Raw genomic sequence first — 14849 nt, 5'->3', positions numbered from 1 at the left:
TATCTGACCCCGTTCTCTGAATGTCTTCTATTGAGTCTGTCAGCAAAATTCAAATTAAAAAGGCTCACCCTATTTAAAGGGATGGCTTAAGATAAATTACTGAAAAACCCTAAAAAATCCCAGAAAATCTGTTGACCAGCAAGTAGGAGAGTTTTCAGCGGTTTAATTGAATTTATTCAGGCGCTCAAGCGAAACACACCTGCAGAGTGCGTTATGTGACTGAAAAAACTCTTACCACATCTGAAAATGCATAGGGGCATAAATTCCTAAATCCAGGATTCGGCCCTAAGTAATACTCGATTTTCACTGTATTTTTCTGTCATTAGCTTACTATCTAATTTTTAAAATGTGTTTTCCTCGAAGTCTCGAGGGGCCTCTCTTGTGTTAGTACGTATAACCACTACACTCTACGTAACCTTAATTAGTCAAATACTCCAGGGTGTGAGTTTTTCCTGGGTGCATACATTTAGAACTCTCAGAACCTAATGAAGTCAGAAATTACTTAGTCCATTAATTAAGCATAAAAGGCTTGAACCCGGGAATTATCATTTTCCCAATAACTCCTGAATGCTGTTCTTAGGCCTGAGGAAAGCCAAGGGCCGGAAACAGCTCTTAGGACATTTATCATTCCTTTTATAATATTTGCCAACATATTTTTTACAAAGATTAACGACATATATTTCTAAAAACGTTATTGAGTAAATTAATTTAATTTTCATCCTTCCACCATACATTGTCCGCCAAACGGCAGTTGTTAGTTCTGAGATTTTGAAGTTGTTAGCCAAATGGGCTTATAGTTCGTTCTAACCATTGTATTTTTCAATGGTTGCTATACTAAACAAATCATTACCATTTACGAGTGCATTCGGAAAGTATTCAACCCCTTTGTCCACATTTTATGTTACTTACACCTTATTAAATAGTTGTTTTCCCTCATCAATCTACACACAATATCCCATAATGACAAATCCAAAACAGGTTTTTAGAATTTTTTGCTAATTCATTCAAAATAAAAAACTAAAAATCATATTTACATAAGTATTCAACCCTTTACTCAGTACTTTGTTGAAGCTCCTTTGGCTCGATTACACCTCATTCTTCTTGGGTATGATGCTAAAGCTTGGCATCACCTGTATTTGGAGTTTCTCCCATTCCTCTCTGCAGATTCTCTCAAGCTCTGTCAGATTGGATGGGAGCGTTGCTCCACAGCTATTTTCAGTCTCTCCAGGATGTTCGATCGGGATCAAATCCGGGCTCTGGCTGGGCCACTGAAGACATTCAGAGACTTGTCCCAGGACACTCCTGAAGTTGTCTTGGCTGTGTGCTTGGGGACGTTGTCCTGTTGGAGGGTACCTTTGCCCCAGTCTCAGGTCCTGAGCACTCTGGAAAGGTTTTCATCAAGGATTTCTCTGTACTTTGCTCCGTTCATCTTTCCCACGATCCTGTAGTCTCTCATCCCTGCCGCTGAAAAACCATCCCCACAGCATGATCTGCCACCACCATGATTCACCATAGGGGTGGTGCCAGGTTTCCTCCAGACCTACACTTGGCATTCAGGCCAAAGAGTTCAATCTTGGTTTCATCAGACAAAGAATCTTGTTTGTCATGAGTCTGAGAGTCCTTTAGGTGCCTTTTGGCAAACTCCAAGCGGGCTGTCATGTGCCTTTTACTGAGGATTGGCTTCCGTCTGCCACTCTACCATAAATCCTGATTGGTGGTGTGCTGCAGAGATGGTTGTCCTTCTGGAAATTCTCCCATTTCCCGAAACTCTGGAGATCTGTCAGAGTACCATCGGTTCTTTCCCTTCCTGCAGGCCCTTCTCCACCGATTGCTCAGTTTGGCTGGGCGGCCAGCTCTAGGAGGAGTCTTGGTGGTTCCAAACTTCTTCCTTTCAGAATGATGGAAGCCACTGTGTTCTTAGATTCAATCTCATATTTTTTTACCCTTCCCCAGATCTTCTTACACAATCCTGTCTCGGAGCTCTACACAATTCTTCGACCTCATCGCTTGGTTTATGCTCTCGACATGCACTGTCAACTGTGGGACGTATTAGAGCAGACAGGTGTGTGCCTTTCCAAATCATGTAATCATTTAATTTACCACAGGTGGACTCCAATCAGTTGTAGAAACATCTCAAGGATGAGCAATGAAAAATGATGCTCCACCTCCATTTCGAACCTCATAGCCAAGGGTCTGAATACTTATGTAAATAAGGTATTTCTGTTTTGTGTTTTTTATAATACATTTTTTTTTATTAAATGATTCTTGTCATTATACGTCTCGTGTTATTTTTTATTTTTATTTAATCCATTTTAAATAGTATAACTAACAAAATGTGGAAAAAGAAGGGGTCTGAATCTTTGCGATCACTGTAGCTATGCAGCTAGCTCCTTCTCCTTTGCTAGCCACCAACTAAATCTAAACACACAATCACATTTAGCAGCTGAAATGACAGAAAACTATGTGTACTTTCATTGGTTTTACCTTGGATTCTATTCCCATTTCTTTGGATATATCCATTATAATCCCTGATGATGGATTTTCTCAGAGAAGCTGTCAGTCTCTCACTTCATACCATTGCAGGGTGGAGATCACCAAAAATCACAACATTTTTCCACAGGTCAGAGAGGCAACAGCAAGTTTAACCAGACTCCCAACCCTGTTCCTGGAGCTTCTGTAGGTTTTGCTCCACCTTCTACACACCTATTCTTATTGGTTGATATGAATCGGTTATAACACCTGGGGTTGGGCGAAACCCTACGGATCTCTCACAAACCCTTTTAACAAACCCCCTGTTCAAACCATATGCTAGCCTAGTAGCATTGGGAAATATTATCAGCCTTATTTAAGTCGCGGGAACTACAGTGGGGTTATATATATTTATTTTTTATAAAAAATTATGAGTACAATTTTGTATGAACAATTGAAATGTTTGAGAAAATAAAAAATATTGTATTATATTAATGTTTTTGTTATTTTACCATTTTAAAGTTGTATTTGGGGTGGGATCACGAGAAAAAAAAGTCTACCAATTCTGGAGGAAAAAATGGGGTCCCTCTTTTGAATACCACTACCTTTTTTCCAGGAGTAGTTAATAAATTGACTGGCTGGGCTGTGGGACGTGGAAATGGCACCTTAAGCCGGAAATGCGGGGATTGTGGTGCTTTAACTCCCTGCTTCAACCAATCGCCAGGATCCAAACTACGGTTTTATAACATTGCATTGCCTCTGGTTATTGAATGTCCAAGACGTGTCTATTTATGTATGCTGTGGGCCTATCTATTTGTTTAGTTTTTTCGTTACAACATACCTGTTTGAATAAAACATGTTTCCGCCCGGTTTCGAACCGGGGACCTTTCACGTGTGAGGCGAACGTGATAACCACTACACTACGGAAACAGACAGAAAAGGATCAGAAGTCATGGAAATCATTAGGAATGCATACAAGTCTACCACCCATAATATTCCAACTGGATTACCATAGTAAGACTAATAACATCCATAAAAACTAGCGGTCGAACAGGGAAATGGTTCCAATTGTTTTTCCACCATTCATTTTCCCCATAGGTGATTTTAGAAACACTTAAAATAAGGGCTGTGTTTCTTGTAGGCTTACCCTGGCATGGTAACCGTGTAAATCTCTCTAGGACAAAGTTACTTTTATAAATATATTCGCCTGTATTTACCCCCCAAAAATGAAACGCTAATTAGCTGCTAATGTGGCTATCATAAAAAACTACAATTGCCATGATGATCTGGACAAGACTGCCGAATTGAGGCAAAGGTAAGAATCTCTGGATTAACTATCTAATGTTAGCTAAATGAAGTAATGACTCAATTGGCTACATTTCTTTAAATTGACAATTCTGTGAACTGTCTTGTACAAGTTTTAAATTGACACAATACCTGTTAGCAAATGTGTCAGCTAGATATGAAGTGCAGGAGCTTGCAGGGATTTGTAGTTTTGCATGATGTCTACTTTGATGCTCATTAGCATTTTCGAATCTGAGCATGAGAATAGCCTGCTATTCACCCACTATTCATTTGACGTGGAGCTCAAATAAATGAAGTTGTGGCAGAGGTTTGTCTACAGATTCGCTGTATTCTGACCTTGACTTAATTACGTCATAATTCCAACACCTTTACGCGTAAGGAAACCATCCATAAGGTTGAGCGAACATGCCGGTTCCAAGTGGAAAAAGCATCTACTTTCTTTTATCCAATAGAAATAACAGCATTCTCCATGCACTGTAATTTATAAATTGATAAGAGCTATTGATAAGAGCTAGATAAATGAGTTATCCGTTTGGAGAAGGGGATTGCAAATACACATAGCAATTGTTTTAGATAGTTTTTCCTTATGATCCCTGGTGACGAATGTGAAACCAGCCATATGGAAGCAAACTGAAATTCATATCAACATGACATGTATTGCGGCCCCTTTTCCACAGTTAAATTGGATATAAATAGCTTTGCAGGCGGCTCCCACCCGGTTACATAACCCTGCACCTTAGAGGCTGCTGCCCTATACACATAGATTTGAAATCACTGGCCACTTTAATAATGGAACACTAGTCTCTTTAATAATGTTTACATATTTTTGCTTTACTCATCTCATATGTATATACTGTATTATATTCTACTGTATTTTAGTCTATGCCACCTCCGACAATGCTCGTCCTAATATTTACATTTTTACATTAACATTTTAGTCATTTAGCAGACACTCTTATCCAGAGCAACATACACTTAGTGAGTGCATAAAAAAAAATTGTCATACTGATTTTGATTTGATTTGATTTATTTATATATTTCTTAATTCCATTCTTTTACTTTTATATTGTTGTGAATTGTTAGATATCACTGCACTGTTAGAGCTAGAAACACAAGCATTTCGCTACACCCGCAATAACATCTGCTAAACATGTGTATGTGACAAATACCATTTGATATGATTTGATTAGCTGGTTAGAAAGGAATTTTAATTGTGTGCCATCATAATTTGCATAGATGAAATTTGGAGACCCAATCTATAGGCTTCTGTAGGGCTGAACCTGCCGAGTTGATGTATGCGCTTTAAAATGTTTTGATTATATGCCCGGCTTTTCACAGTTTTATTTTACCATTTCTATCATGTTACATTTTAGCCACTATCGGGAGCCACGTCAGTAATTCCCACATACATTTATTATGGTTTGAACTTGAATATGACAACTTTCAGGATGAATCAAACCACTGTATTTTTTATTCATCAATATATGTTGTGTGTAAAGGCTCTCCAAACCATTTTTCATTATTCATACTTACTTTCCTAACCCTAAAATGTGAATATGCCTAAATAATCTACAAGGTCAAAGTATTTTGAAATCTACCAGTTGGTGCTAAAACGGAGACGAATATGCATAGATGGCTTTCCTTCATTGATCCCTATTATCTGACCCCGTTCTCTGAATGTCTTCTATTGAGTCTGTCAACAAAATTCAAATTAAAGGTACACCCTATTTAAAGGGATGGCTTAAGATAAATGTACTGAAAAACCCATTGAAGGAAAACTCCAAGAGAAAATCTGTTGACCAGCAAGTAGGAGAGTTTTCAGCGGTTTAATTGAATTTATTCAGAGCGCCCAAGCGAGCACACCTGCAGAGTGCGTTATGTGACTGAAAAAGGACAGTCTGAATACCAAATACTGAAAATGCATAGGAAAGGCATAAATTCCTAAATCAGGATCGGGCCCTAAGTGAATACTCGATTTTCACTGTATTTTCTGTCATTGGCTTACTGTCTAATTTGTTAAAATGTGTTTCCGCCCGGTCTCGAACCGGGGACCTTTCGCGTGTTAGGCGAACGTGATAACCACTACACTACGGTAACTTAATTAGTCAAATACTCAGGGTGTGAGTTTTCCTGGGTGCGACATTTAGTGCTCTCAGAACCTAATGAAGTCAGAAATTACTTAGTCCATTAATTAAGCAATAAGGCTTGAGAACCCGGGAATTATCGTGTGAATAACTCCTGAATAAGGGCTGTTCTTAGGCCTGAGGGGAAGCCAAGGGCCGGGGAAACAGCTCTTAGGACATTGTTATTCTAGATCATTCCCGGGTTTGAGGGCCTTATTGCTTTTAGAAAATGGTTGCCAACATATTTTTTAAAAAGATTAACGACATGTTTTCATAAAAACGTTATTGAGTAAATTAATTTAATTTCATCCTTCCACCATACAATATAGTCCGGGCAAACGGCAGTTGTTAGTTCTGAGATTTTGAAGTTGTTAGCCAAATGGGCTTATAGTTCGTTCTAACCATTGTATTTTCAATGGTTGCTATGCTAAACAAATCATTACCATTTACAGTGCATTCGGAAAGTATTCAGACCCCTTTGTCCACATTTTGTTACGTTACAGCCTTATTAAATAGTTGTTTTCCCTCATCAATCTACACACAATATCCCATAATGACAAATCCAAAACAGGTTTTTAGAATTTTTTGCTAATTCATTCAAAATAAAAAACTGAAAAATCATATTTACATAAGTATTCAGACCCTTTACTCAGTACTTTGTTGAAGCACCTTTGGCAGCGATTACAGCCTCGATTCTTCTTGGGTATGATGCTACAAGCTTGGCATACCTGTATTTGGGGAGTTTCTCCCATTCCTCTCTGCAGATTCTCTCAAACTCTGTCAGATTGGATGGGGAGCGTTGCTGCACAGCTATTTTCAGGTCTCTCCAGAGATGTTCGATCGGGATCAAATCCGGGCTCTGGCTGGGCCACTGAAGGACATTCAGAGACTTGTCCCGAAGACACTCCTGAGTTGTCTTGGCTGTGTGCTTAGGGACGTTGTCCTGTTGGAAGGTGAACCTTTGCCCCAGTCTGAGGTCCTGAGCACTCTGGAGAAGGTTTTCATCAAGGATTTCTCTGTACTTTGCTCCGTTCATCTTTCCCACGATCCTGACTAGTCTCTCAGTCCCTGCCGCTGAAAAACATCCCCACAGCATGATGCTGCCACCACCATGATTCACCATAGGGGTGGTGCCAGGTTTCCTACAGACCTGACACTTGGCATTCAGGCCAAAGAGTTCAATCTTGGTTTCATCAGACAAGAGAATCTTGTTTGTCATGGTCTGAGAGTCCTTTAGGTGCCTTTTGGCAAACTCCAAGCGGGCTGTCATGTGCCTTTTACTGAGGAGTGGCTTCCGTCTGGCCACTCTACCATAAAGTCCTGATTGGTGGTGTGCTGCAGAGATGGTTGTCCTTCTGGAAGATTCTCCCATTTCCACAGAGAAACTCTGGAGATCTGTCAGAGTGACCATCGGGTTCTTGGTCACCTTCCTGACCAAGGCCCTTCTCCACCGATTGCTCAGTTTGGCTGGGCGGCCAGCTCTAGGAAGAGTCTTGGTGGTTCCAAACTTCTTCCATTTCAGAATGATGGAAGCCACTGTGTTCTTGGGGACCTTCAATGCTGCAGATATTTTTTGGTACCCTTCCCCAGATCTGTGCCTTGACACAATCCTGTCTCGGAGCTCTACGGACAATTCCTTCGACCTCATGGCTTGGTTTATGCTCTGACATGCACTGTCAACTGTGGGACGTATATAGACAGACAGGTGTGTGCCTTTCCAAATCATGTCCAATCAATTTAATTTACCACAGGTGGACTCCAATCAAGTTGTAGAAACATCTCAAGGATGAGCAATGGAAAAATGATGCTCCAGAGCTCCATTTCGAGCCTCATAGCAAAGGGTCTGAATACTTATGTAAATAAGGTATTTCTGTTTTGTGTTTTTATAAATACATTTTTTTTTTATTAAATGATTGCGTTGTCATTATAGCGTATCGTGTGTAGATTTTTTATTTTTATTTAATCCATTTTAGAATAAGGCTGTAACGTAACAAAATGTGGAAAAAAGGAAGGGGTCTGAATACTTTGCGAATGCACTGTAGCTATGCAGGCTAGCTCCTTCTCCTTTGCTAGCCAGCCAACTAAATCTAAACACACAATCACATTTAGCAGCTGAAATGACAGAAAACTATGTGTACTTTCATTGGTTTTACCTTGGATTCTATTGCCATTTCTTTGGATATATCCATTATAATGACCCTGATAGATGAATTTGCCTGGCTCAGAGAAGCTGTCAGTCTCGTCACGTTCATACGCATTGCAGGGTGGAGATCACCAAAAATCAGCAACATTTTTCCACAGGTCAGAGAGGCAGACAGCAAGGTTTAGACCAGGACTGCCCAACCCTGTTCCTGGAGAGCTACCGTCCTGTAGGTTTTTGCTCCAACCCTAATCTAGCACACCTGATTCTAATAATTAGCAGGTTGATAAGATGAATCAGGTTAGTAACACCTGGGGTTGGAGCGAAAACCTACAGGAGGGTAGCTCTCAGGAACAGGGTTTGACAACCCTGGTTTAGACAAACCCCAACTGTTGCAAACCATATGCTAGCCTAGTAGCATTGGGAAATATTGTCTAGACCAGTGGTATTTAAAGTCAGCGGGAACTACAGTGGGGTTATATATATTTATTTTTTTAGGATAAAAAAATTATGAGTACAGATTATTGTATGAGACAATATAGAAATGTTTGAGAAAGAATTAGAAAAAATAATTGTATTGAGTAATTAAATGTTATTTGTTGATTTTACCGATTTTAAAGTTGTATTTGGGGGTGGGATCACGAGAAAAAAAGTCTACCAATTCTGGAGGAAAAAATGGGGTCCCTGCTGAAAAGGTTTGAATACCATTGGCCTAGACGCTTTTTTCCAGGGGAGATTAAGTTAATAAATTGACTGGCTGGGCTGTGGGACAGTGGATGCGCATTTATACATCTAATGGCACCGTTAACAGGCACTACCCGGAGAATGCGGGGAATTGTGGTGCTTTAACTCCCTGCTATCAACCAATTAGCAGCCAGGATCCAAACTACCGGTTTTATAACATTGCATTGCCTCTGGTTATTGAAAGAAATGTCCAAGACGTGTCTATTTATGTATGCTGTAGGCCTATCTATTTGTTTAGTTTTTTTTCAGTTATCAACATACCTGTTTGAATAAAACATGTTTCCGCCCGGTTTCGAACCGGGGACCTTTCGCGTGTGAGGCGAACGTGATAACCACTACACTACGGAAACAGACAGAAAAGGATCGAAGTCATGGAAATCATTAGGAATGCATTCAAGTCTACCACCCATAATATTCCAACTGGATTACCATAGTAAGACTAATAACATCCATAAAAACTAGCGGTCGAACAGGGAAATGGTTCCAATTGTTTTTCCACCATTCATTTTCCCCATAGGTGATTTTAGAAACACTTAAAATAAGGGCTGTGTTTCTTGTAGGCTTACCCTGGCATGGTAACCGTGTAAATCTCTCTAGGACAAAGTTACTTTTATAAATATATTCGCCTGTATTTACCCCCAAAATGAAACGCTAATTAGCTGCTAATGTGGCTATCATAAAAAACTACAATTGCCATGATGATCTGGACAAGACTGCCGAATTGAGGCAAAGGTAAGAATCTCTGGATTAACTATCTAATGTTAGCTAAATGAAGTAATGACTCAATTGGCTACATTTCTTTAAATTGACAATTCTGTGAACTGTCTTGTACAAGTTTTAAATTGACACAATACCTGTTAGCAAATGTGTCAGCTAGATATGAAGTGCAGGAGCTTGCAGGGATTTGTAGTTTTGCATGATGTCTACTTTGATGCTCATTAGCATTTTCGAATCTGAGCATGAGAATAGCCTGCTATTCACCCACTATTCATTTGACGTGGAGCTCAAATAAATGAAGTTGTGGCAGAGGTTTGTCTACAGATTCGCTGTATTCTGACCTTGACTTAATTACGTCATAATTCCAACACCTTTACGCGTAAGGAAACCATCCATAAGGTTGAGCGAACATGCCGGTTCCAAGTGGAAAAAGCATCTACTTTCTTTTATCCAATAGAAATAACAGCATTCTCCATGCACTGTAATTTATAAATTGATAAGAGCTATTGATAAGAGCTAGATAAATGAGTTATCCGTTTGGAGAAGGGGATTGCAAATACACATAGCAATTGTTTTAGATAGTTTTTCCTTATGATCCCTGGTGACGAATGTGAAACCAGCCATATGGAAGCAAACTGAAATTCATATCAACATGACATGTATTGCGGCCCCTTTTCCACAGTTAAATTGGATATAAATAGCTTTGCAGGCGGCTCCCACCCGGTTACATAACCCTGCACCTTAGAGGCTGCTGCCCTATACACATAGATTTGAAATCACTGGCCACTTTAATAATGGAACACTAGTCTCTTTAATAATGTTTACATATTTTTGCTTTACTCATCTCATATGTATATACTGTATTATATTCTACTGTATTTTAGTCTATGCCACCTCCGACAATGCTCGTCCTAATATTTACATTTTTACATTAACATTTTAGTCATTTAGCAGACACTCTTATCCAGAGCAACATACACTTAGTGAGTGCATAAAAAAACTGATTTTGATTTGATTTGATTTATTTATATATTTCTTAATTCCATTCTTTTACTTTTATATTGTTGTGAATTGTTAGATATCACTGCACTGTTAGAGCTAGAAACACAAGCATTTCGCTACACCCGCAATAACATCTGCTAAACATGTGTATGTGACAAATACCATTTGATATGATTTGATTAGCTGGTTAGAAAGGAATTTTAATTGTGTGCCATCATAATTTGCATAGATGAAATTTGGAGACCCAATCTATAGGCTTCTGTAGGGCTGAACCTGCCGAGTTGATGTATGCGCTTTAAAATGTTTTGATTATATGCCCGGCTTTTCACAGTTTTATTTTACCATTTCTATCATGTTACATTTTAGCCACTATCGGGAGCCACGTCAGTAATTCCCACATACATTTATTATGGTTTGAACTTGAATATGACAACTTTCAGGATGAATCAAACCACTGTATTTTTTATTCATCAATATATGTTGTGTGTAAAGGCTCTCCAAACCATTTTTCATTATTCATACTTACTTTCCTAACCCTAAAATGTGAATATGCCTAAATAATCTACAAGGTCAAAGTATTTTGAAATCTACCAGTTGGTGCTAAAACGGAGACGAATATGCATAGATGGCTTTCCTTCATTGATCCCTATTATCTGACCCCGTTCTCTGAATGTCTTCTATTGAGTCTGTCAACAAAATTCAAATTAAAGGTACACCCTATTTAAAGGGATGGCTTAAGATAAATGTACTGAAAAACCCATTGAAGGAAAACTCCAAGAGAAAATCTGTTGACCAGCAAGTAGGAGAGTTTTCAGCGGTTTAATTGAATTTATTCAGAGCGCCAAGCGAGCACACCTGCAGAGTGCGTTATGTGACTGAAAAAGGACAGTCTGAATACCAAATACTGAAAATGCATAGGAAAGGCATAAATTCCTAAATCAGGATCGGGCCCTAAGTGAATACTCGATTTTCACTGTATTTTCTGTCATTGGCTTACTGTCTAATTTGTTAAAATGTGTTTCCGCCCGGTCTCGAACCGGGGACCTTTCGCGTGTTAGGCGAACGTGATAACCACTACACTACGGTAACTTAATTAGTCAAATACTCAGGGTGTGAGTTTTCCTGGGTGCGACATTTAGTGCTCTCAGAACCTAATGAAGTCAGAAATTACTTAGTCCATTAATTAAGCAATAAGGCTTGAGAACCCGGGAATTATCGTGTGAATAACTCCTGAATAAGGGCTGTTCTTAGGCCTGAGGGGAAGCCAAGGGCCGGGGAAACAGCTCTTAGGACATTGTTATTCTAGATCATTCCCGGGTTTGAGGGCCTTATTGCTTTTAGAAAATGGTTGCCAACATATTTTTAAAAAGATTAACGACATGTTTTCATAAAAACGTTATTGAGTAAATTAATTTAATTTCATCCTTCCACCATACAATATAGTCCGGGCAAACGGCAGTTGTTAGTTCTGAGATTTTGAAGTTGTTAGCCAAATGGGCTTATAGTTCGTTCTAACCATTGTATTTTCAATGGTTGCTATGCTAAACAAATCATTACCATTTACAGTGCATTCGGAAAGTATTCAGACCCCTTTGTCCACATTTTGTTACGTTACAGCCTTATTAAATAGTTGTTTTCCCTCATCAATCTACACACAATATCCCATAATGACAAATCCAAAACAGGTTTTTAGAATTTTTTGCTAATTCATTCAAAATAAAAAACTGAAAAATCATATTTACATAAGTATTCAGACCCTTTACTCAGTACTTTGTTGAAGCACCTTTGGCAGCGATTACAGCCTCGATTCTTCTTGGGTATGATGCTACAAGCTTGGCATACCTGTATTTGGGGGAGTTTCTCCCATTCCTCTCTGCAGATTCTCTCAAACTCTGTCAGATTGGATGGGGAGCGTTGCTGCACAGCTATTTTCAGGTCTCTCCAGAGATGTTCGATCGGGGATCAAATCCGGGCTCTGGCTGGGCCACTGAAGGACATTCAGAGACTTGTCCCGAAGACACTCCTGAGTTGTCTTGGCTGTGTGCTTAGGGACGTTGTCCTGTTGGAAGGTGAACCTTTGCCCCAGTCTGAGGTCCTGAGCACTCTGGAGAAGGTTTTCATCAAGGATTTCTCTGTACTTTGCTCCGTTCATCTTTCCCACGATCCTGACTAGTCTCTCAGTCCCTGCCGCTGAAAAACATCCCCACAGCATGATGCTGCCACCACCATGATTCACCATAGGGGTGGTGCCAGGTTTCCTACAGACCTGACACTTGGCATTCAGGCCAAAGAGTTCAATCTTGGTTTCATCAGACAAGAGAATCTTGTTTGTCATGGTCTGAGAGTCCTTTAGGTGCCTTTTGGCAAACTCCAAGCGGGCTGTCATGTGCCTTTTACTGAGGAGTGGCTTCCGTCTGGCCACTCTACCATAAAGTCCTGATTGGTGGTGTGCTGCAGAGATGGTTGTCCTTCTGGAAGATTCTCCCATTTCCACAGAGAAACTCTGGAGATCTGTCAGAGTGACCATCGGGTTCTTGGTCACCTTCCTGACCAAGGCCCTTCTCCACCGATTGCTCAGTTTGGCTGGGCGGCCAGCTCTAGGAAGAGTCTTGGTGGTTCCAAACTTCTTCCATTTCAGAATGATGGAAGCCACTGTGTTCTTGGGGACCTTCAATGCTGCAGATATTTTTTGGTACCCTTCCCCAGATCTGTGCCTTGACACAATCCTGTCTCGGAGCTCTACGGACAATTCCTTCGACCTCATGGCTTGGTTTATGCTCTGACATGCACTGTCAACTGTGGGACGTATATAGACAGACAGGTGTGTGCCTTTCCAAATCATGTCCAATCAATTTAATTTACCACAGGTGGACTCCAATCAAGTTGTAGAAACATCTCAAGGATGAGCAATGGAAAAATGATGCTCCAGAGCTCCATTTCGAGCCTCATAGCAAAGGGTCTGAATACTTATGTAAATAAGGTATTTCTGTTTTGTGTTTTTATAAATACATTTTTTTTTTATTAAATGATTGCGTTGTCATTATAGCGTATCGTGTGTAGATTTTTTATTTTTATTTAATCCATTTTAGAATAAGGCTGTAACGTAACAAAATGTGGAAAAAAGGAAGGGGTCTGAATACTTTGCGAATGCACTGTAGCTATGCAGGCTAGCTCCTTCTCCTTTGCTAGCCAGCCAACTAAATCTAAACACACAATCACATTTAGCAGCTGAAATGACAGAAAACTATGTGTACTTTCATTGGTTTTACCTTGGATTCTATTGCCATTTCTTTGGATATATCCATTATAATGACCCTGATAGATGAATTTGCCTGGCTCAGAGAAGCTGTCAGTCTCGTCACGTTCATACGCATTGCAGGGTGGAGATCACCAAAAATCAGCAACATTTTTCCACAGGTCAGAGAGGCAGACAGCAAGGTTTAGACCAGGACTGCCCAACCCTGTTCCTGGAGAGCTACCGTCCTGTAGGTTTTTGCTCCAACCCTAATCTAGCACACCTGATTCTAATAATTAGCAGGTTGATAAGATGAATCAGGTTAGTAACACCTGGGGTTGGAGCGAAAACCTACAGGAGGGTAGCTCTCCAGGAACAGGGTTTGACAACCCTGGTTTAGACAAACCCCAACTGTTGCAAACCATATGCTAGCCTAGTAGCATTGGGAAATATTGTCTAGACCAGTGGTATTTAAAGTCAGCGGGAACTACAGTGGGGTTATATATATTTATTTTTTAGGATAAAAAAATTATGAGTACAGATTATTGTATGAGACAATATAGAAATGTTTGAGAAAGAATTAGAAAAAAATAATTGTATTGAGTAATTAAATGTTATTTGTTGATTTTACCGATTTTAAAGTTGTATTTGGGGTGGGATCACGAGAAAAAAAGTCTACCAATTCTGGAGGAAAAAATGGGGTCCCTGCTGAAAAGGTTTGAATACCATTGGCCTAGACGCTTTTTTCCAGGGGAGATTAAGTTAATAAATTGACTGGCTGGGCTGTGGGACAGTGGATGCGCATTTATACATCTAATGGCACCGTTAACAGGCACTACCCGGAGAATGCGGGGATTGTGGTGCTTTAACTCCCTGCTATCAACCAATTAGCAGCCAGGATCCAAACTACCGGTTTTATAACATTGCATTGCCTCTGGTTATTGAAAGAAATGTCCAAGACGTGTCTATTTATGTATGCTGTAGGCCTATCTATTTGTTTAGTTTTTTTTCAGTTATCAACATACCTGTTTGAATAAAACATGTTTCCGCCCGGTTTCGAACCGGGGACCTTTCGCGTGTGAGGCGAACGTGATAACCACTACACTACGGAAAC

The 14849-nt window shown here is 39.8% G+C and overlaps 3 non-coding genes across 3 annotated transcripts; all 3 read right to left on the bottom strand.

Annotated features, from left to right (window-relative positions):
* Positions 1–3326: 3326 nt before the first annotated feature.
* Positions 3327–3399, bottom strand: trnav-cac. The gene has a single exon. It is a non-coding gene; the product is annotated as a tRNA-Val (tRNA).
* A 5659-nt stretch (positions 3400–9058) lies between these two features.
* On the bottom strand, positions 9059–9131 carry trnav-cac. The gene has a single exon. It is a non-coding gene; the product is annotated as a tRNA-Val (tRNA).
* A 5645-nt stretch (positions 9132–14776) lies between these two features.
* Positions 14777–14849, bottom strand: trnav-cac. Its single transcript has one exon. It is a non-coding gene; the product is annotated as a tRNA-Val (tRNA).

The sequence above is a fragment of the Coregonus clupeaformis genome, unplaced genomic scaffold, assembly GCF_020615455.1.
Source record: "Coregonus clupeaformis isolate EN_2021a unplaced genomic scaffold, ASM2061545v1 scaf1449, whole genome shotgun sequence".
In the NCBI taxonomy this organism is placed as follows: domain Eukaryota; kingdom Metazoa; phylum Chordata; class Actinopteri; order Salmoniformes; family Salmonidae; genus Coregonus; species Coregonus clupeaformis.
This window is presented reverse-complemented; position numbering and strand designations above follow the sequence as displayed.